Consider the following 21,674-nt stretch of genomic DNA (forward strand, 5'->3'; position numbering starts at 1 on the left):
ATTCCTCTCCAGTGCTGACATGGATCTTGGGGTACTTCTGGAGTCTCCCCAGGGGAGTCAGTCCTCATCTCGAATGCAGGCATGCACTTGCGCTTTCCTCCACAGCGGAAGCAGCAGTGTCACGCAGTCCGCCGCGTGGATCAAAGGATCTATGGTTTTCCCTCGAGTCTTTCCCACGAGGCTTTCCCACGAGGCTTTCCCACAGGGCTGTCCCACGTGCACACGTGGTGGGAGTCGATCCTCGGCTTGCACGTCAAGGCAGTGCAGGGAAAACAGGTTCCTCTGGAATGGACTGACACATCTGGGGGACTCTTGGAATGGTGTCACGACCCTGGCGTTCCTCTCGCCTTTCCTGTGGAGAGCGCCTCCTCTTGAGATGCGACGGGGACGCCTGGAATTCTTTCCCTACGAAACAGGGAAAGGATCCCTCATCTCGAGCTAGGAGGCGGAATCGGGGCTCCCCTGGATGTGTGCGGGACACCTCGTGCTTCCTCTGGAGTGCAGACGGGTATTCGGGGAACTTCTTGAGTTGCAGCAAGGGTGTGAAGGACCCTTTGGAAGTTCCAGTGGTTAGATGTGATTGGCCTCGAGAAGCCTCAGCGGAAATGGGCCTCATCTCGCGTGGAGGGCAAAACCTCCTGGATTTTCTCGAGTTGCGGCAGGTGCTCTCGACTTACGACGGGGACCTCAGGGACCCGCTCTGGTGGCCTCAGGAAAGGCCAGTCCCCATGAGAGTTCCTCGGGGGCCTCTCGGGATTCCTCTCCCGTCGATGCCGGGGCCTAAGACCTTGTGTGGAGTCGGGGCCGGAACCTGAGGATTCCTCTCCAGTGCTGACATGGATCTTGGGGTATTCTGGAGTCTCCCCAGGGGAGTCAGTCCTCGTCTCGAATGCGGGCATGCACTTGCGCTTTCCTCCAGAGCGGTAGCAGCAGTGTCACGCAGTCCGCCGCGTGGATCAAAGGATCTATGGTTTTCCCTCGAGTCTTTCCCACGAGGCTTTCCCACGAGGCTTTCCCACAGGGCTGTCCCACGTGCACACGTGGTGGGAGTCGATCCTCGGCTTGAACGTCAAGGCAGTGCAGGGAAAACAGGTTCCACTGGAATGGACTGACACATCTGGGGGACTCTTGGAATGGTGGCACGACCCTGGAGTTCCTCTCGCCTTTCCTGTGGAGAGCGCCTCCTCTTGAGATGCGACGGGAACGCCGGGAATTCTTTCCCTACGAAACAGGGAAAGGATCCCTCATCTCGAGCTAGGAGGCGGAAACGGGGCTCCCCTGGATGTGTGCGGAACCCACGTGCTTCCTCTCGAGTGGAGACGGGTATGTCGGGGAACTTCTTGAGTTGCAGCAAGGGTGTGAAGGACCCTTTGGAAGTTCCAGTGGTTAGACGTGATTAGCCTCGAGAAGCCTCAGCGGAAATGGGCCTCATCTCGCCTGGAGGGCAAAACCTCCTGGATTTTCTCGAGTTGCGGCAGATGCTCTCGACTTACGACGGGCACCTCAGGGACCCGCTCTGGTGGCCTCAGGAAAGGCCAGTCCCCATGCGAGTTCCTCGGGGGCCTCTCGGGATTCCTCTACCGTCGATGCCGGGGCCTAAGACCTTGTGTGGAGTCGGGGCCGGAACCTGAGGTTTCCTCTCCAGTGCTGACATGGATCTTGGGGCACTTCTGGAGTCTCCTCAGGGGAGTCAGTCCTCGTCTCGAATGCGGGCATGCACTTGCGCTTTCCTCCAGAGCGGTAGCAGCAGTGTCACGCAGTCCGCCGCGTGGATCAAAGGATCTATGGTTTTCCCTCGAGTCTTTCCCACGAGGCTTTCCCACGAGGCTTTCCCACAGGGCTGTCCCACGTGCACACGTGGTGGGAGTCGATCCTCGGCTTGAACGTCAAGGCAGTGCAGGGATAAGAGGTTCATATGGAATGGACTGACACATCTGGGGGACTCTTGGAATGGTGGCACGACCCTGGAGTTCCTCTCGCCTTTCCTGTGGAGAGCGCCTCCTCTTGAGATGCGACGGGAACGCCGGGAATTCTTTCCCTACGAAACAGGGAAAGGATCCCTCATCTCGAGCTAGGAGGCGGAAACGGGGCTCCCCTGGATGTGTGCGGGACCCTACGTGCTTCCTCTCGAGTGGAGACGGGTATGTCGGGGAACTTCTTGAGTTGCAGCAATGGTGTGAAGGACCCTTTGGAAGTTCCAGTGGTTAGATGTGATTAGCCTCGAGAAGCCTCAGCGGAAATGGGCCTCATCTCGCCTGGAGGGCAAAACCTCCTGGATTTTCTCGAGTTGCGGCAGGTGCTCTCGACTTACGACGGGGACCTCAGGGACCCGCTCTGGTGGCCTCAGGAAAGGCCAGTCCCCATGCGAGTTCCTCGGGGGCCTCTCGGGATTCCTCTCCCGTCGATGCCGGGGCCTAAGACCTTGTGTGGAGTCGGGGCCGGAACCTGAGGATTCCTCTCCAGTGCTGACATGGATCTTGGGGTACTTCTGGAGTCTCCCCAGGGGAGTCAGTCCTCGTCTCGAATGCAGGCATGCACTTGCGCTTTCCTCCAGAGCGGTAGCAGCAGTGTCACGCAGTCCGCCGCGTGGATCAAAGGATCTATGGTTTTCCCTCGAGTCTTTCCCACGAGGCTTTCCACGAGGCTTTCCCACAGGGCTGTCCCACGTGCACACGTGGTGGGAGTCGATCCTCGGCTTGAACGTCAAGGCAGTGCAGGGAAAACAGGTTCCTCTGGAATGGACTGACACATCTGGGGGACTCTTGGAATGGTGGCACGACCCTGGAGTTCCTCTCGCCTTTCCTGTGGAGAGCGCCTCCTCTTGAGATGCGACGGGAACGCCGGGAATTCTTTCCCTACGAAACAGGGAAAGGATCCCTCATCTCGAGCTAGGAGGTGGAAACGGGGCTCCCCTGGATGTGTGCGGGACCCCACGTGCTTCCTCTCGAGTGGAGACGGGTATGTCGGGGAACTTCTTGAGTTGCAGCAAGGGTGTGAAGGACCCTTTGGAAGTTCCAGTGGTTAGATGTGATTGGCCTCGAGAAGCCTCAGCGGAAATGGGCCTCATCTCGCCTGGAGGGCAAAACCTCCTGGATTTTCTCGAGTTGCGGCAGGTGCTCTCGACTTACGACGGGGACCTCAGGGACCCGCTCTGGTGGCCTCAGGAAAGGCCAGTCCCCATGCGAGTTCCTCGGGGGCCTCTCGGGATTCCTCTCCCGTCGATGCCGGGGCCTAAGACCTTGTGTGGAGTCGGGGCCGGAACCTGAGGATTCCTCTCCAGTGCTGACATGGATCTTGGGGTACTTCTGGAGTCTCCCCAGGGGAGTCAGTCCTCGTCTCGAATGCGGGCATGCACTTGGGCTTTCCTCCAGAGCGGTAGCAGCAGTGTCACGCAGTCCGCCGCGTGGATCAAAGGATCTATGGTTTTCCCTCGAGTCTTTCCCACGAGGCTTTCCCACGAGGCTTTCCCACAGGGCTGTCCCACGTGCACACGTGGTGGGAGTCGATTCTCGGCGTGAACGTCAAGGCAGTGCAGGGAAAACAGGATCCTCTGGAATGGACTGACACATCTGGGGGACTCTTGGAATGGTGGCACGACCCTGGAGTTCCTCTCGCCTTTCCTGTGGAGAGCGCCTCCTCTTGAGATGCGACGGGAACGCCGGGAATTCTTTCCCTAGGAAACAGGGAAAGGATCCCTCATCTCGAGCTAGGAGGCGGAAATGGGGCTCCCCTGGATTTGTGCGGGACCCCACGTGCTTCCTCTCGAGTGGAGACGGGTATGTCGGGGAACTTCTTGAGTTGCAGCAAGGGTGTGAAGGACCCTTTGGAAGTTCCAGTGGTTAGATGTGATTGGCCTCGAGAAGCCTCAGCGGAAATGGGCCTCATCTCGCCTGGAGGGCAAAACCTCCTGGATTTTCTCGAGTTGCGGCAGGTGCTCTCGACTTACTACGGGGACCTCAGGGACCCGCTCTGGTGGCCTCAGGAAAGGCCAGTCCCCATGCGAGTTCCTCGGGGGCCTCTCGGGATTCCTCTCCCGTCGATGCCGGGGCCTAAGACCTTGTGTGGAGTCGGGGCCGGAACCTGAGGATTCCTCTCCAGTGCTGACATGGATCTTGGGGTACTTCTGGAGTCTCCCCAGGGGAGTCAGTCCTCGTCTCGAATGCGGGCATGCACTTGCGCTTTCCTCCAGAGCGGTAGCAGCAGTGTCACGCAGTCCGCCGCGTGAATCAAAGGATCTATGGTTTTCCCTCGAGTCTTTCCCACGAGGCTTTCCCACGAGGCTTTCCCACAGGGCTGTCCCACGTGCACACGTGGTGGGAGTCGATCCTCGGCTTGAACGTCAAGGCAGTGCAAGGAAAACAGGTTCCTCTGGAATGGACTGACACATCTGGGGGACTCTTGGAATGGTGGCACGAACCTGGAGTTCCTCTCGCCTTTCCTGTGGAGAGCGCCTCCTCTTGAGATGCGACGGGAACCCCGGGAATTCTTTCCCTACGAAACAGGGAAAGGATCCCTCATCTCGAGCTAGGAGGCGGAAACGGGGCTCCCCTGGATGTGTGCGGGACCCCACGTGCTTCCTCTCGAGTGGAGACGGGTATGTCGGGGAACTTCTTGAGTTGCAGCAAGGGTGTGAATGTCCCTTTGGAAGTTCCAGTGGTTAGATGTGATTGGCCTCGAGAAGCCTCAGCGGAAATGGGCCTCATCTCGCCTGGAGGGCAAAACCTCCTGGATTTTCTCGAGTTGCGGCAGGTGCTCTCGACTTACGACGGGGACCTCAGGGACCCGCTCTGGTGGCCTCAGGAAAGGCCAGTCCCCATGCGAGTTCCTCGGGGGCCTCTCGGGATTCCTCTCCCGTCGATGCCGGGGCCTAAGACCTTGTGTGGAGTCGGGGCCGGAACCTGAGGATTTCTCTCCAGTGCTGACATGGATCTTGGGGTACTTCTGGAGTCTCCCCAGGGGAGTCAGTCCTCGTCTCGAATGCTGGCATGCACTTGCGCTTTCCTCCAGAGCGGTAGCAGCAGTGTCACGCAGTCCGCCGCGTGGATCAAAGGATCTATGGTTTTCCCTCGAGTCTTTCCCACGAGGCTTTCTCACGAGGCTTTCCCACAGGGCTGTCCCACGTGCACACGTGGTGGGAGTCGATCCTCGGCTTGAACGTCAAGGCAGTGTAGGGAAAACATGTTCCTCTGGAATGGACTGACACATCTGGGGGACTCTTGGAATGGTGGCACGACCCTGGAGTTCCTCTCGCCTTTCCTGTGGAGAGCGCCTCCTCTTGAGATGCGACGGGAACGCCGGGAATTCTTTCCCTACGAAACAGGGAAAGGATCCCTCATCTCGAGCTAGGAGGCGGAAACGGGGCTCCCCTGGATGTGTGCGGGACACCACGTGCTTCCTCTCGAGTGGAGACGGGTATGTCGGGGAACTTCTTGAGTTGCAGCAATGGTGTGAAGGACCCTTTGGAAGTTCCAGTGGTTAGATGTGATTGGCCTCGAGAGGCCTCAGCGGAAAAGGGCCTCATCTCGCCTGGAGGGCAAAACCTCCTGGATTTTCTCGAGTTGCGGCAGGTGCTCTCGACTTACGACGGGGACCTCAGGGACCCGCTCTGGTGGCCTCAGGAAAGGCCAGTCCCCATGCGAGTTCCTCGGGGGCCTCTCGGCATTCCTCTCCCGTCGATGCCGGGGCCTAAGACCTTGTGTGGAGTCGGGGCCGGAACCTGAGGATTCCTCTCCAGTGCTGACATGGATCTTGGGGTACTTTTGGAGTCTCCCCAGGGGAGTCAGTCCTTGTCTCGAATGCGGGCATGCACTTGCGCTTTCCTCCAGAGCGGTAGCAGCAGTGTCACGCAGTCCGCCGTGTGGATCAAAGGATCTATGGTTTTCCCTCGAGTCTTTCCCACGAGGCTTTCCCACGAGGCTTTCCCACAGGGCTGTCCCACGTGCATACGTGGTGGGAGTCGATCCTCGGCTTGAACGTCAAGGCAGTGCAGGGAAAACAGGTTCCTCTGGAATGGACTGACACATCTGGGGAACTCTTGGAATGGTGGCACGACCCTGGAGTTCCTCTCGCCTTTCCTGTGGAGAGCGCCTCCTCTTGAGATGCGACGGGAACGCCGGGACTTCTTTCCCTACGAAACAGGGAAAGGATCCCTCATCTCGAGCTAGGAGGCGGAAACGGGGCTCCCCTTGATGTGTGCGGGACACCACGTGCTTCCTCTCGAGTGGAGACGGGTATGTCGGGGAACTTCTGGAGTTGCAGCAAGGGTGTGAAGGACCCTTTGGAAGTTCCAGTGGTTAGACGTGATTGGCCTCGAGAAGCCTCAGCGGAAATGGGCCTCATCTCGCCTGGAGGGCAAAACCTCCTGGATTTTCTCGAGTTGCGGCAGGTGCTCTCGACTTACGACGGGGACCTCAGGGACCCGCTCTGGTGGCCTCAGGAAAGGCCAGTCCCCATGCGAGTTCCTCGGGGGCCTCTCGGGATTCCTCTCCCGTCGATGCCGGGGCCTAAGACCTTGTGTGGAGTCGGGGCCGGAACCTGAGGATTTCTCTCCAGTGCTGACATGGATCTTGGGGTACTTCTGGAGTCTCCCCAGGGGAGTCAGTCCTCGTCTCGAATGCTGGCATGCACTTGCGCTTTCCTCCAGAGCGGTAGCAGCAGTGTCACGCAGTCCGCCGCGTGGATCAAAGGATCTATGGTTTTCCCTCGAGTCTTTCCCACGAGGCTTTCCCACGAGGCTTTCCCACAGGGCTGTCCCACGTGCACACGTGGTGGGAGTCGATCCTCGGCTTGAACGTCAAGGCAGTGTAGGGAAAACAGGTTCCTCTGGAATGGACTGACACATCTGGGGGACTCTTGGAATGGTGGCACGACCCTGGAGTTCCTCTCGCCTTTCCTGTGGAGAGCGCCTCCTCTTGAGATGCGACGGGAACGCCGGGAATTCTTTCCCTACGAAACAGGGAAAGGATCCCTCATCTCGAGCTAGGAGGCGGAAACGGGGCTCCCCTGGATGTGTGCGGGACCCCACGTGCTTCCTCTCGAGTGGAGACGGGTATGTCGGGGAACTTCTTGAGTTGCAGCAATGGTGTGAAGGACCCTTTGGAAGTTCCAGTGGTTAGATGTGATTGGCCTCGAGAAGCCTCAGTGGAAAAGGGCCTCATCTCGCCTGGAGGGCAAAACCTCCTGGATTTTCTCGAGTTGCGGCAGGTGCTCTCGACTTACGACGGGGACCTCAGGGAACCGCTCTGGTGGCCTCAGGAAAGGCCAGTCCCCATGCGAGTTCCTCGTGGGCCTCTCGGGATTCCTCTCCCGTCGATGCCGGGGCCTAAGACCTTGTGTGGAGTCAGGGCCGGAACCTGAGGATTCCTCTCCAGTGCTGACATGGATCTTGGGGTATTTCTGGAGTCTCCCCAGGGGAGTCAGTCCTCGTCTCGAATGCGGGCATGCACTTGCGCTTTCCTCCAGAGCGGTAGCAGCAGTGTCACGCAGCCCGCCGCGTGGATCAAAGGATCTATGGTTTTCCCTCGAGTCTTTCCCACGAGGCTTTCCCACGAGGCTTTCCCACAGGGCTGTCCCACGTGCACACGTGGTGGGAGTCGATCCTCGGCTTGAACGTCAAGGCAGTGCAGGGAAAACAGGTTCCTCTGGAATGGACTGACACATCTGGGGGACTCTTGGAATGGTGGCACGACCCTGGAGTTCCTCTCGCCTTTCCTGTGGAGAGCGCCTCCTCTTGACATTCGACGGGAACGCCGTGAATTCTTTCCCTAGGAAACAGGGAAAGGATCCCTCACCTCGAGCTAGGGGGCGGAAACGGAGCTCCCCTGGATGTGTGCGGGACCCCACGTGCTTCCTCTCGAGTGGAGACGGTACGTCGGGGAAATTCTTGAGTTGCAGCAATGGTGTGAAGGACCCTTTCGAAGTTCCAGTGGTTAGATGTGATTGGCCTCGAGAAGCCTCAGCGGAAATGGGCCTCCTCTCGCCTGGAGGTCAAAACCTCCTGGATTCTCTCGAGTTGCGGCAGGTGCTCTCGACTTACGACGGGGACCTCAGGGAACCGCTCTGGTGGCCTCAGGAAAGGCCAGTCCCCATGCGAGTTCCACGGGGGCCTCTCGGGATTCCTCTCCCTTCGATGCCGGGGCCTAAGACCTTGTGTGGAGTCGGGGCCGGAACCTGAGGATTCCTCTCCAGTGCTGACATGGATCTTGGGGTACTTCTGGAGTTTCCCCAGGGGAGTCAGTCCTCATCTCGAATGCAGGCATGCACTTGCGCTTTCCTCCACAGCGGAAGCAGCAGTGTCACGCAGTCCGGCGCGTGGATCAAAGGATCTATGGTTTTCCCTCGAGTCTTTCCCACGAGGCTTTCCCACGAGGCTTTCCCACAGGGCTGTCCCACGTGCACACGTGGTGGGAGTCGATCCTCGGCTTGAACGTCAAGGCAGTGCAGGGAAAACAGGTTCCTCTGGAATGGACTGACACATCTGGGGGACTCTTGGAATGGTGTCACGACCCTGGCATTCCTCTCGCCTTTCCTGTGGAGAGCGCCTCCTCTTGAGATGCGACGGGAACGCCGGGAATTCTTTCCCTACGAAACAGGGAAAGGATCCCTCATCTCGAGCTAGGAGGCGGAAACGGGGTCCCCTGGATGTGTGCGGGACCCCACGTGCTTCCTCTCGAGTGGAGATGGGTATGTCGGGGAACTTCTTGAGTTGCAGCAAGGGTGTGAAGGACCCTTTGGAAGTTCCAGTGGTTAGATGTGATTGGCCTCGAGAAGCCTCAGCGGAAATGGGCCTCATCTCGCGTGGAGGGCAAAACCTCCTGGATTTTCTCGAGTTGCGGCAGGTGCTCTCGACTTACGACGGGGACCTCAGGGACCCGCTCTGGTGGCCTCAGGAAAGGCCAGTCCCCATGCGAGTTCCTCGGGGGCCTCTCGGGATTCCTCTCCCGTCGATGCCGGGGCCTAAGACCTTGTGTGGAGTCGGGGCCGGAACCTGAGGATTCCTCTCCAGTGCTGACATGGATCTTGGGGTACTTCTGGAGTCTCCCCAGGGGAGTCAGTCCTCGTCTCGAATGCGGGCATGCACTTGCGCTTTCCTCCAGAGCGGTACCAGCAGTGTCACGCAGTCCGCCGCGTGGATCAAAGGATCTATGGTTTTCCCTCGAGTCTTTCCCACGAGGCTTTCCCACGAGGCTTTCCCACAGGGCTGTCCCACGTGCACACGTGGTGGGAGTCGATCCTCGGCTTGAACGTCAAGGCAGTGCAGGGAAAACAGGTTCCTCTGGAATGGACTGACACATCTGGGGGACTCTTGGAATGGTGTCACGACCCTGGCGTTCCTCTCGCCTTTCCTGTGGAGAGCGCCTCCTCTTGAGATGCGACGGGGACGCCGCGAATTCTTTCCCTACGAAACAGGGAAAGGATCCCTCATCTCGAGCTAGGAGGCGGAATCGTGGCTCCCCTGGATGTGTGCGGGACACCTCGTGCTTCCTCTGGAGTGCAGACGGGTATGTCGGGGAACTTCTTGAGTTGCAGCAAGGGTGTCAAGGACCCTTTGGAAGTTCCAGTGGTTAGATGTGATTGGCCTCGAGAAGCCTCAGCGGAAATGGGCCTCATCTCGCCTGGAGGGCAAAACCTCCTGGATTTTCTCGAGTTGCGGCAGGTGCTCTCGACTTACGACGGGGACCTCAGGGACCCGCTCTGGTGGCCTCAGGAAAGGCCAGTCCCCATGCGAGTTCCTCGGGGGCCTCTCGGGATTCCTCTCCCGTCGATGCCGGGGCCTAAGACCTTGTGTGGAGTCGGGGCCGGAACCTGAGGATTCCTCTCCAGTGTTGACATGGATCTTGGGGTACTTCTGGAGTTTCCCCAGGGGAGTCAGTCCTCGTCTCGAATGCGGGCATGCACTTGCGCTTTCCTCCAGAGCGGTAGCAGCAGTGTCACGCAGTCCGCCGCGTGGATCAAAGGATCTATGGTTTTCCCTCGAGTCTTTCCCACGAGGCTTTCCCACGAGGCTTTCCCACAGGGCTGTCCCACGTGCACACGTGGTGGGAGTCGATCCTCGGCTTGAACGTCAAGGCAGTGCAGGGAAAACAGGTTCCTCTGGAATGGACTGACACATCTGGGGGACTCTTGGAATGGTGTCACGACCCTGGAGTTCCTCTCGCCTTTCCTGTGAAGAGCGCCTCCTCTTGAGATGCGACGGGAACGCCGGGAATTCTTTCCCTACGAAACAGGGAAAGGATCCCTCATCTCGAGCTAGGAGGCGGAAACGGGGCTCCCCTGGATGTGTGCGGGACCCCACGTGCTTCCTCTCGAGTGGAGACGGGTATGTCGGGGAACTTCTTGAGTTGCAGCAAGGGTGTGAAGGACCCTTTGGAAGTTCCAGTGGTTAGATGTGATTGGCCTCGAGAAGCCTCAGCGGAAATGGGCCTCATCTCGCCTGGAGGGCAAAACCTCCTGGATTTTCTCGAGTTGCGGAAGGTGCTCTCGACTTACGACGGGGACCTCAGGGACCCGCTCTGGTGGCCTCAGGAAAGGCCAGTCCCCATGCGAGTTCCTCGGGGGCCTCTCGGGATTCCTCTCCCGTCGATGCCGGGGCCTAAGACCTTGTGTGGAGTCGGGGCCGGAACCTGAGGATTCCTCTCCAGTGCTGACATGGATCTTGGGGTACTTCTGGAGTCTCCCCAGGGGAGTCAGTCCTCGTCTCGAATGCGGGCATGCACTTGCGCTTTCCTCCAGAGCGGCAGCAGCAGTGTCACGCAGTCCGCCGCGTGGATCAAAGAATCTATGTTTTCCGTCGAGTCTTTCCCACGAGGCTTTCCCACGAGGCTTTCCCACAGGGCTGTCCCACGTGCACACGTGGTGGGAGTCGATCCTCGGCTTGAACGTCAAGGCAGGGCAGGGAAAACAGGTTCCTCTGGAATGGACTGACAAATCTGGGGGACTCATGGAATGGTGTCACGACCCGGGAGTTCCTCTCGCCTTTTCTGTGGAGAGCGCCTCCTCTTGAGATGCGAAGGAAACGCCGGGAATTCTTTCCCTACGAAACAGGGAAAGGATCCCTCATCTCGAGCTAGGAGGCGGAAACGGGGCTCCCCTGGATGTGTGCGGGACCCACGTGCTTCCTCTCGAGTGCAGACCGGTATGTCGGGGAACTTCTTGAGTTGCAACAAGGGTGTGAAGGACCCTTTGGAAGTTCCAGTGGTTAGACGTGATTAGCCTCGAGAAGCTTCAGCGGAAATGGGCCTCATCTCGCCTGGAGGGCAAAACCTCCTGGATTTTCTCGAGTTGCGGCAGGTGCTCTCGACTTACGACGGGGACCTCAGGGACCCGCTCTGGTGGCCTCAGGAAAGGCCAGTCCCCATGCGAGTTCCTTGGGGGCCTCTCGGGATTCCTCTCCCGTCGATGCCGGGCCTAAGACCTTGTGTGGAGTCGGGGCCGGAACCTGAGGATTCCTCTTCAGTGCTGACATGGATCTTGGGGTACTTCTGGAGTCTCCCCAGGGGAGTCAGTCCTCGTCTCGAATGCGGGCATGCACTTGTGCTTTCCTCCAGAGCGGTAGCAGCAGTGTCACGCAGTCCGCCGCGTGAATCAAAGGATCTATGGTTTTCCCTCGAGTCTTTCCCACGAGGCTTTCCCACGAGGCTTTCCCACAGGGCTGTCCCACGTGCACACGTGGTGGGAGTCGATCCTCGGCTTGAACGTCAAGGCAGTGCAGGGAAAACAGGTTCCTCTGGAATGGACTGACACATCTGGGGGACTCTTGGAATGGTGGCACGACCCTGGAGTTCCTCTCGCCTTTCCTGTGGAGAGCGCCTCCTCTTGAGATGCGACGGGAACGCCGGGAATTCTTTCCCTACGAAACAGGGAAAGGATCCCTCATCTCGAGCTAGGAGGCGGAAACGGGGCTCCCCTGGATGTGTGCGGGACCCACGTGCTTCCTCTCGAGTGGAGACGGGTATGTCGGGGAACTTCTTGAGTTGCAGCAAGGGTGTGAAGGACCCTTTGGAAGTTCCAGTGGTTAGATGTGATTGGCCTCGAGAAGCCTCAGCGGAAATGGGCCTCATCTCGCCTGGAGGGCAAAACCTCCTGGATTATCTCGAGTTGCGGCAGGTGCTCTCGACTTACGACGGGGACCTCAGGGAACCGCTCTGGTGGCCTCAGGAAAGGCCAGTCCCCATGCGAGTTCCACGGGGGCCTCTCGGGATTCCTCTCCCTTCGATGCCGGGGCCTAAGACCTTGTGTGGAGTCGGGGCCGGAACCTGAGGATTCCTCTCCAGTGCTGACATGGATCTTGGGGTACTTCTGGAGTCTCCCCAGGGGAGTCAGTCCTCGTCTCGAATGCGGGCATGCACTTGCGCTTTCCTCCAGAGCGGTAGCAGCAGTGTCACGCAGTCCACCGCGTGGATCAAAGGATCTATGGTTTTCCCTCGAGTCTTTCCCACGAGGCTTTCCCACGAGGCTTTCCCACAGGGCTGTCCCACGTGCACACGTGGTGGGAGTCGATCCTCGGCTTGAACGTCAAGGCAGTGCAGCGAAAACAGGTTCCTCTGGAATGGACTGACACATCTGGGGGACTCTTGGAATGGTGTCACGACCCTGGAGTTCCTCTCGCCTTTCCTGTGGAGAGCGCCTCCTCTTGAGATGCGAAGGGAACGCTGGGAATTCTTTCCCTACGAAACAGGGAAAGGATCCCTCATCTCGAGCTAGGAGGCGGAAACGGGGCTCCCCTGGATGTGTGCGGGACCCCACGTGCTTCCTCTCGAGTGGAGACGGGTATGTCGGGGAACTTCTTGAGTTGCAGCAAGGGTGTGAAGGACCCTTTGGAAGTTCCAGTGGTTAGATGTGATTGGCCTCGAGAAGCCTCAGCGGAAATGGGCCTCATCTCGCCTGGAGGGCAAAACCTCCTGGATTTTCTCGAGTTGCGGCAGGTGCTCTCGACTTACGACGGGGACTTCAGGGACCCACTCTGGTGGCCTCAGGAAAGGCCAGTCCCCATGCGAGTTCCTCGGTGGCCTCTCGGGATTCCTCTCCCGTCGATGCCGGGGCCTAAGACCTTGTGTGGAGTCGGGGCCGGAACCTGAGGATTCCTCTCCAGTGCTGACATGGATCTTGGGGTACTTCTGGAGTCTCCCCAGGGGAGTCAGTCCTCGTCTCGAATGCGGGCATGCACTTGGGCTTTCCTCCAGAGCGGTAGCAGCAGTGTCACGCAGTCCGCCGCGTGAATCAAAGGATCTATGGTTTTCCCTCGAGTCTTTCCCACGAGGCTTTCCCACGAGGCTTTCCCACAGGGCTGTCCCACGTGCACACGTGGTGGGAGTCGATCCTCGGCTTGAACGTCAAGGCAGTGCAGGGAAAACAGGTTCCTCTGGAATGGACTGACACATCTGGGGGACTCTTGGAATGGTGGCACGACCCTGGAGTTCCTCTCGCCTTTCCTGTGGAGAGCGCCTCCTCTTGAGATGCGACGGGAACGCCGGGAATTCTTTCCCTACGAAACAGGGAAAGGATTCCTCATCTCGAGCTAGGAGGCGGAAACGGGGCTCCCCTGGATGTGTGCGGGACCCCACGTGCTTCCTCTCGAGTGGAGACGGGTATGTCGGGGAACTTCTTGAGTTGCAGCAATGGTGTGAAGGACCCTTTGGAAGTTCCAGTGGTTAGATGTGATTGGCCTCGAGAAGCCTCAGCGGAAATGGGCCTCATCTCGCCTGGACGGCAAAACCTCCTGGATTTTCTCGAGTTGCGGCAGGTGCTCTCGACTTACGACGGGGACCTCAGGGACCCGCTCTGGTGGCCTCAGGAAAGGCCAGTCCCCATGCGAGTTCCTCGGGGGCCTCTCGGGATTCCTCTCCCGTCGATGCCGGGGCCTAAGACCTTGTGTGGAGTCGGGGCCGGAACCTGAGGATTCCTCTCCAGTGCTGACATGGATCTTGGGGTACTTCTGGAGTCTCCCCAGGGGAGTCAGTCCTCGTCTCGAATGCGGGCATGCACTTGCGCTTTCCTCCAGAGCGGTAGCAGCAGTGTCACGCAGTCCGCCGCGTGGATCAAAGGATCTATGGTTTTCCCTCGAGTCTTTCCCACGAGGCTTTCCCACGAGGCTTTCCCACAGGGCTGTCCCACGTGCACACGTGGTGGGAGTCGATCCTGGGCTTGAACGTCAAGGCAGTGCAGGGAAAACAGGTTCCTCTGGAATGGACTGACACATCTGGGGGACTCTTGGAATGGTGTCACGACCCTGGAGTACCTCTCGCCTTTCCTGTGGAGAGCGCCTCCTCTTGAGATGCGAAGGAATCGCCGGGAATTCTTTCCCTACGAAACAGGGAAAGGATCACTCATCTCGAGCTAGGAGGCGGAAACGGGGCTCGCCGGATGTGTGCGGGACACCACGTGCTTCCTCTCGAGTGCAGACGGGTATGTCGGGGAACTTCTTGAGTTGCAGCAATGGTGTGAAGGACCCTTTCGAAGTTCCAGTGGTTAGATGTGATTGGCCTCGAGAAGCCTCAGCGGAAATGGGCCTCCTCTCGCCTGGAGGTCAAAACCTCCTGGATTCTCTCGAGTTGCGGCAGGTGCTCTCGACTTAAGACGGGGACCTCAGGGAACCGCTCTGGTGGCCTCAGGAAAGGCCAGTCCCCATGCGAGTTCCACGGGGGCCTCTCGGGATTCCTCTCCCTTCGATGCCGGGGCCTAAGACCTTGTGTGGAGTCGGGGCCGGAAGCTGAGGATTCCTCTCCAGTGCTGACATGGATCTTGGGGTACTTCTGGAGTCTCCCCAGGGGAGTCAGTCCTCGTCTCGAATGCGGGCATGCACTTGCGCTTTCCTCCAGAGCGGTAGCAGCAGTGTCACGCAGTCCACCGCGTGGATCAAAGGATCTATGGTTTTCCCTCGAGTCTTTCCCACGAGGCTTTCCCACGAGGCTTTCCCACAGGGCTGTCCCACGTGCACACGTGGTGGGAGTCGATCCTCGGCTTGAACGTCAAGGCAGTGCAGCGAAAACAGGTTCCTCTGGAATGGACTGACACATCTGGGGGACTCTTGGAATGGTATCACGACCCTGGAGTTCCTCTCGCCTTTCCTGTGGAGAGCGCCTCCTCTTGAGATGCGACGGGAACGCTGGGAATTCTTTCCCTACGAAACAGGGAAAGGATCCCTCATCTCGAGCTAGGAGGCGGAAACGGGGCTCCCCTGGATGTGTGCGGGACCCCACGTGCTTCCTCTCGAGTGGATACGGGTATGTCGGGGAACTTCTTGAGTTGCAGCAAGGGTGTGAAGGACCCTTTGGAAGTTCCAGTGGTTAGATGTGATTGGCCTCGAGAAGCCTCAGCGGAAATGGGCCTCATCTCGCCTGGAGGGCAAAACCTCCTGGATTTTCTCGAGTTGCGGCAGGTGCTCTCGACTTACGACGGGGACCTCAGGGACCCACTCTGGTGGCCTCAGGAAAGGCCAGTGCCCATGCGAGTTCCTCGGTGGCCTCTCGGGATTCCTCTCCCGTCGATGCCGGGGCCTAAGACCTTGTGTGGAGTCGGGGCCGGAACCTGAGGATTCCTCTCCAGTGCTGACATGGATCTTGGGGTACTTCTGGAGTCTCCCCAGGGGAGTCAGTCCTCGTCTCGAATGCGGGCATGCACTTGGGCTTTCCTCCAGAGCGGTAGCAGCAGTGTCACGCAGTCCGCTGCTTGAATCAAAGGATCTATGGTTTTCCCTCGAGTCTTTCCCACGAGGCTTTCCCACGAGGCTTTCCCACAGGGCTGTCCCACGTGCACACGTGGTGGGAGTCGATCCTCGGCTTGAACGTCAAGGCAGTGCAGGGAAAACAGGTTCCTCTGGAATGGACTGACACATCTGGGGGACTCTTGGAATGGTGGCACGACCCTGGAGTTCCTCTCGCCTTTCCTGTGGAGAGCGCCTCCTCTTGAGATGCGACGGGAACGCCGGGAATTCTTTCCCTACGAAACAGGGAAAGGATTCCTCATCTCGAGCTAGGAGGCGGAAACGGGGCTCCCCTGGATGTGTGCGGGACCCCACGTGCTTCCTCTCGAGTGGAGAGGGGTATGTCGGGGAACTTCTTGAGTTGCAGCAATGGTGTGAAGGACCCTTTGGAAGTTCCAGTGGTTAGATGTGATTGGCCTCGAGAAGCCTCAGCGGAAATGGGCCTCATCTCGCCTGGACGGCAAAACCTCCTGGATTTTCTCGAGTTGCGGCAGGTGCTCTCGACTTACGACGGGGACCTCAGGGACCCGCTCTGGTGGCCTCAGGAAAGGCCAGTCCCCATGCGAGTTCCTCGGGGGCCTCTCGGGATTCCTCTCCCGTCGATGCCGGGGCCTAAGACCTTGTGTGGAGTCGGGGCCGGAACCTGAGGATTCCTCTCCAGTGCTGACATGGATCTTGGGGTACTTCTGGAGTCTCCCCAGGGGAGTCAGTCCTCGTCTCGAATGCGGGCATGCACTTGCGCTTTCCTCCAGAGCGGTAGCAGCAGTGTCACGCAGTCCGCCGCGTGGATCAAAGGATCTATGGTTTTCCCTCGAGTCTTTCCCACGAGGCTTTCCCACGAGGCTTTCCCACAGGGCAGTCCCACGTGCACACGTGGTGGGAGTCGATCCTCGGCTTGAACGTCAAGGCAGTGCAGGGAAAACAGATTCCTCTGGAATGGACTGACACATCTGGGGGACTCTTGGAATGGTGTCACGACCCTGGAGTTCCTCTCGCCTTTCCTGTTGAGAGCGCCTCCTCTTGAGATGCGACGGGAACGCCGGGAATTCTTTCCCTACGAAACAGGGAAAGGATCCCTCACCTCGAGCTAGGGGGCGGAAACGGAGCTCCCCTGGATGTGTGCGGGACCCCACGTGCTTCCTCTCGATTGGAGACGGGTATGTCGGGGAACTTCTTGAGTTGCAGCAAGGGTGTGAAGGACCCTTTGGAAGTTCCAGTGGTTAGATGTGATTGGCCTCGAGAAGCCTCAGCGGAAATGGGCCTCATCTCGCCTGGAGGGCAAAACCTCCTGGATTTTCTCGAGTTGCGGCAGGTGCTCTCGACTTACGACGGGGACCTCAGGGACCCGCTCTGGTGGCCTCAGGAAAGGCCAGTCCCCATGCGAGTTCCTCGGGGGCCTCTCAGGATTCCTCTCCCGTCGATGCCGGGGCCTAAGACCTTGTGTGGAGTCGGGGCCGGAACCTGAGGATTCCTCTCCAGTGCTGACATAGATCTTGGGGTACTTCTGGAGTCTCCCCAGGGGAGTCAGTCCTCGTCTCGAATGCGGGCATGCACTTGCGCTTTCCTCCAGAGCAGTAGCAGCAGTGTCACGCAGTCCGCCGCGTGGATCAAAGGATCTATGGTTTTCCCTCGAGTCTTTCCCACGAGGCTTTCCCACGAGGCTTTCCCACAGGGCTGTCCCACGTGCACACGTGGTCGGAGTCGATCCTCGGCTTGAACGTCAAGGCAGTGCAGGGAAAACAGGTTCCTCTGGAATGGACTGACACATCTGGGGGACTCTTGGAATGGTGGCACGACCCTGGAGTTCCTCTCGCCTTTCCTGTGGAGAGCGCCTCCTCTTGAGATTCGACGGGAACGCCGGGAATTCTTTCCCTACGAAACAGAGAAAGGATCCCTCACCTCGAGCTAGGGGGCGGAAAAGGAGCTCCCCTGGATGTGTGCGGGACCCCACGTGCTTCCTCTCGAGTGGAGACGGGTATGTCGGGGAACTTCTTGAGTTGCAGCAATGGTGTGAAGGACCCTTTCGAAGTTCCAGTGGTTAGATGTGATTGGCCTCGAGAAGCCTCAGCGGAAATGGGCCTCATCTCGCCTGGAGGTGAAAACCTCCTGGATTTTCTCGAGTTGCGGCAGGTGCTCTCGACTTACGACGGGGACCTCAGGGACCCGCTCTGGTGGCCTCAGGAAAGGCCAGTCCCCATCCGAGTTCCTCGGGGGCGTCTCGGGATTCCTCTCCCATCGATGCCGGGGCCTAAGACCTTGTGTGGAATCGGGGCCGGAACCTGAGGATTCCACTCCAGTGCTGACATGGATCTTGGGGTACTTCAGGAGTCTCCCCAGGAGAGTCAGTCCTCGTCTCGAATGCGGGCCTGCACTTGCGCTTTCCTCCAGAGCGGTAGCAGCAGTGTCACGCATTCCGCCGCGTGGATCAAAGGATCTATGGTTTTCCCTTGAGTCTTTCCCACGAGGCTTTCCCACGAGGCTTTCCCACAGGGCTGTCCCACGTGCACACGTGGTGGGAGTCGATCCTCGGCTTGAACGTCAAGGCAGTGCAGGGAAAACAGGTTCCTCTGGAATGGACTGACACATCTGGGGGACTCTTGGAATGGTGTCACGACCCTGGAGTTCCTCTCGCCTTTCCTGTGGAGAGCGCCTCCGCTTGAGATGCGACGGGAACGCCGGGAATTCTTTCCCTACGAAACAGGGAAAGGATCCCTCATCTCGAGCTAGGAGGGGGAAACGGGTCTCCCCTGGATGTGTGCGGGACACCACGTGCTTCCGCACGAGTGGAGACGGGTATGTCGGGGAACTTCTTGAGTTGCAGCAAGGGTGTGAAGGACCCTTTGGAAGTTCCAGTGGTTAGATGTGATTGGCCTCGAGAAGCCTCAGCGGAAATGGGCCTCATCTCGCCTGGAGGGCAAAACCTCCTGGATTTTCTCGAGTTGCGGCAGGTGCTCTCGACTTACGACGGGGACCTCAGGGAACCGCTCTGGTGGCCTCAGGAAAGGCCAGTCCCCATGCGAGTTCCTCGGGGGCCTCTCGGGATTCCTCTCCCGTCGATTCCGGGGCCTAAGACCTTGTGTGGAGTCGGGGCCGGAACCTGAGGATTCCTCTCCAGTGTTGACATGGATCTTGGGGTAATTCTGGAGTCTCCCCAGGGGAGTCAGTCCTCGTCTCGAATGCGGGCATGCTCTTGCGCTTTACTCCAGCGCGGTAGCAGCAGTGTCACGCAGTCTGCCGCGTGGATCAAAGGATCTATGGTTTTCCCTCGAGTCTTTCCCACGAGGCTTTCCACGAGGCTTTCCCACAGGGCTGTCCCACGTGCACACGTGGTGGGAGTCGATCCTCGGCTTGAACGTCAAGGCAGTGCAGGGAAAACAGGTTCCTCTGGAATGGACTGAAACATCTGGGGGACTCTTGGAATGGAGGCACGACCCTGGAGTTCCTCTCGCCTTTCCTGTGGAGAGCGCCTCCTCTTGAGATGTGACGGGAACGCCTGGAATTCTTTCCCTACGAAACAGGGAAAGGATCCCTCATCTCGAGCTAGGAGGCGGAAACCGGGCTCCCCTGGATGTGTGCGGGACACCACGTGCTTCCTCTCGAGTGGAGACGGGTATGTCGGGGAACTTCTTGAGTTGCAGCAATGGTGTGAAGGACCCTTTCGAAGTTCCAGTGGTTAGATGTGATTGGCCTCGAGAAGCCTCAGCGGAAATGGGCCTCATCTCGCCTGGAGGGCAAAACCTCCTGGATTTTCTCGTGTTTCGGCAGGTGCTCTCGACTTACGACGGGGACCTCAGGGACCCGTTCTGGTGGCCTCAGGAAAGGCCAGTCCCCATCCGAGTTCCTCGGGGGCGTCTCGGGATTCCTCTCCCATCGATGCCGGGGCCTAAGACCTTGTGTGGAATCGGGGCCGGAACCTGAGGATTCCACTCCAGTGCTGACATGGATCTTGGGGTACTTCAGGAGTCTCCCCAGGAGAGTCAGTCCTCGTCTCGAATGCGGGCCTGCACTTGCGCTTTCCTCCAGAGCGGTAGCAGCAGTGTCACGCATTCCGCCGCGTGGATCAAAGGATCTATGGTTTTCCCTTGAGTCTTTCCCACGAGGCTTTCCCACGAGGCTTTCCCACAGGGCTGTCCCACGTGCACACGTGGTGGGAGTCGATCCTCGGCTTGAACGTCAAGGCAGTGCAGGGAAAACAGGTTCCTCTGGAATGGACTGACACATCTGGGGGACTCTTGGAATGGTGTCACGACCCTGGAGTTCCTCTCGCCTTTCCTGTGGAGAGCGCCTCCTCTTGAGATGCGACGGGAACGCCGGGAATTCTTTCCCTACGAAACAGGGAAAGGATCCCTCATCTCGAGCTAGGAGGGGGAAACGGGTCTCCCCTGGATGTGTGCGGGACACCACGTGCTTCCGCACGAGTGGAGACGGGTATGTCGGGGAACTTCTTGAGTTGCAGCAAGGGTGTGAAGGACCCTTTGGAAGTTCCAGTGGTTAGATGTGATTGGCCTCGAGAAGCCTCAGCGGAAATGGGCCTCATCTCGCCTGGAGGGCAAAACCTCCTGGATTTTCTCGAGTTCCGGCAGGTGCTCTCGACTTACGACGGGGACCTCAGGGACCCGCTCTGGTGGCCTCAGGAAAGGCCAGTCCCCATGCGAGTTCCTCGGGGGCCTCTCGGGATTCCTCTCCCGTCGATGCCGGGGCCTAAGACCTTGTGTGGAGTCGGGGCCGGAACCTGAGGATTCCTCTCCAGTGCTGACATGGATCTTGGGGTACTTCTGGAGTCTCCCCAGGGGAGTCAGTCCTCGTCTCGAATGCGGGCATGCACTTGCGCTTTCCTCCAGAGCGGTAGCAGCAGTGTCACGCAGTCCGCCGCGTGGATCAAAGGATCTATGGTTTTCCCTCGAGTCTTTCCCACGAGGCTTGCCCACAGGGGTGTCCCACGTGCACACGTGGTGGGAGTCGATCCTCGGCTTGAACGTCAAGGCAGTGCAGGGAAAACAGGTTCCTCTGAAATGGACTGACACATCTGGGGACTCTTGGAATGGTGTCACGACCCTGGAGTTCCTCTCGCCTTTCCTGTGGAGAGTGCCTCCTCTTGAGATGCGACGGGAACGCCGGGGATTCTTTCCCTAAGAAACAGGGAAAGGATCCCTCATCTCGAGCTAGGAGGCGGAAACGGGGCTCCCCTGGATGTGTGCGGGACACCACGTGCTTCCTCTCGAGTGGAGACGGGTATGTCGGGGAACTTCTTGAGTTGCAGCAAGGGTGTGAAGGACCCTTTGAAAGTTCCAGTGGTTAGATGTGATTGGCCTCGAGAAGCCTCAGCGGAAATGGGCCTCATCTCGCCTGGAGGGCAAAACCTCCTGGATTTTCTCGAGTTGCGGCAGGTGCTCTCGACTTACGACGGGGACCTCAGGGAACCGCTCTGGTGGCCTCAGGAAAGGCCAGTCCCCATGCGAGTTCCTCGGGGGCCTCTCGGGATTCCTCTCCCGTCGATTCCGGGGCCTAAGACCTTGTGTGGAGTCGGGGCCGGAACCTGAGGATTCCTCTCCAGTGTTGACATGGATCTTGGGGTAATTCTGGAGTCTCCCCAGGGGAGTCAGTCCTCGTCTCGAATGCGGGCATGCTCTTGCGCTTTACTCCAGCGCGGTAGCAGCAGTGTCACGCAGTCTGCCGCGTGGATCAAAGGATCTATGGTTTTCCCTCGAGTCTTTCCCACGAGGCTTTCCACGAGGCTTTCCCACAGGGCTGTCCCACGTGCACACGTGGTGGGAGTCGATCCTCGGCTTGAACGTCAAGGCAGTGCAGGGAAAACAGGTTCCTCTGGAATGGACTGACACATCTGGGGGACTGTTGGAATGGTGGCACGACCCTGGAGTTCCTCTCGCCTTTCCTGTGGAGAGCGCCTCCTCTTGAGATGTGACGGGAACGCCTGGAATTCTTTCCCTACGAAACAGGGAAAGGATCCCTCATC

Source organism: Ovis canadensis, chromosome 13 (genome assembly GCF_042477335.2).
Source record: "Ovis canadensis isolate MfBH-ARS-UI-01 breed Bighorn chromosome 13, ARS-UI_OviCan_v2, whole genome shotgun sequence".
NCBI classification, from domain to species: domain Eukaryota; kingdom Metazoa; phylum Chordata; class Mammalia; order Artiodactyla; family Bovidae; genus Ovis; species Ovis canadensis.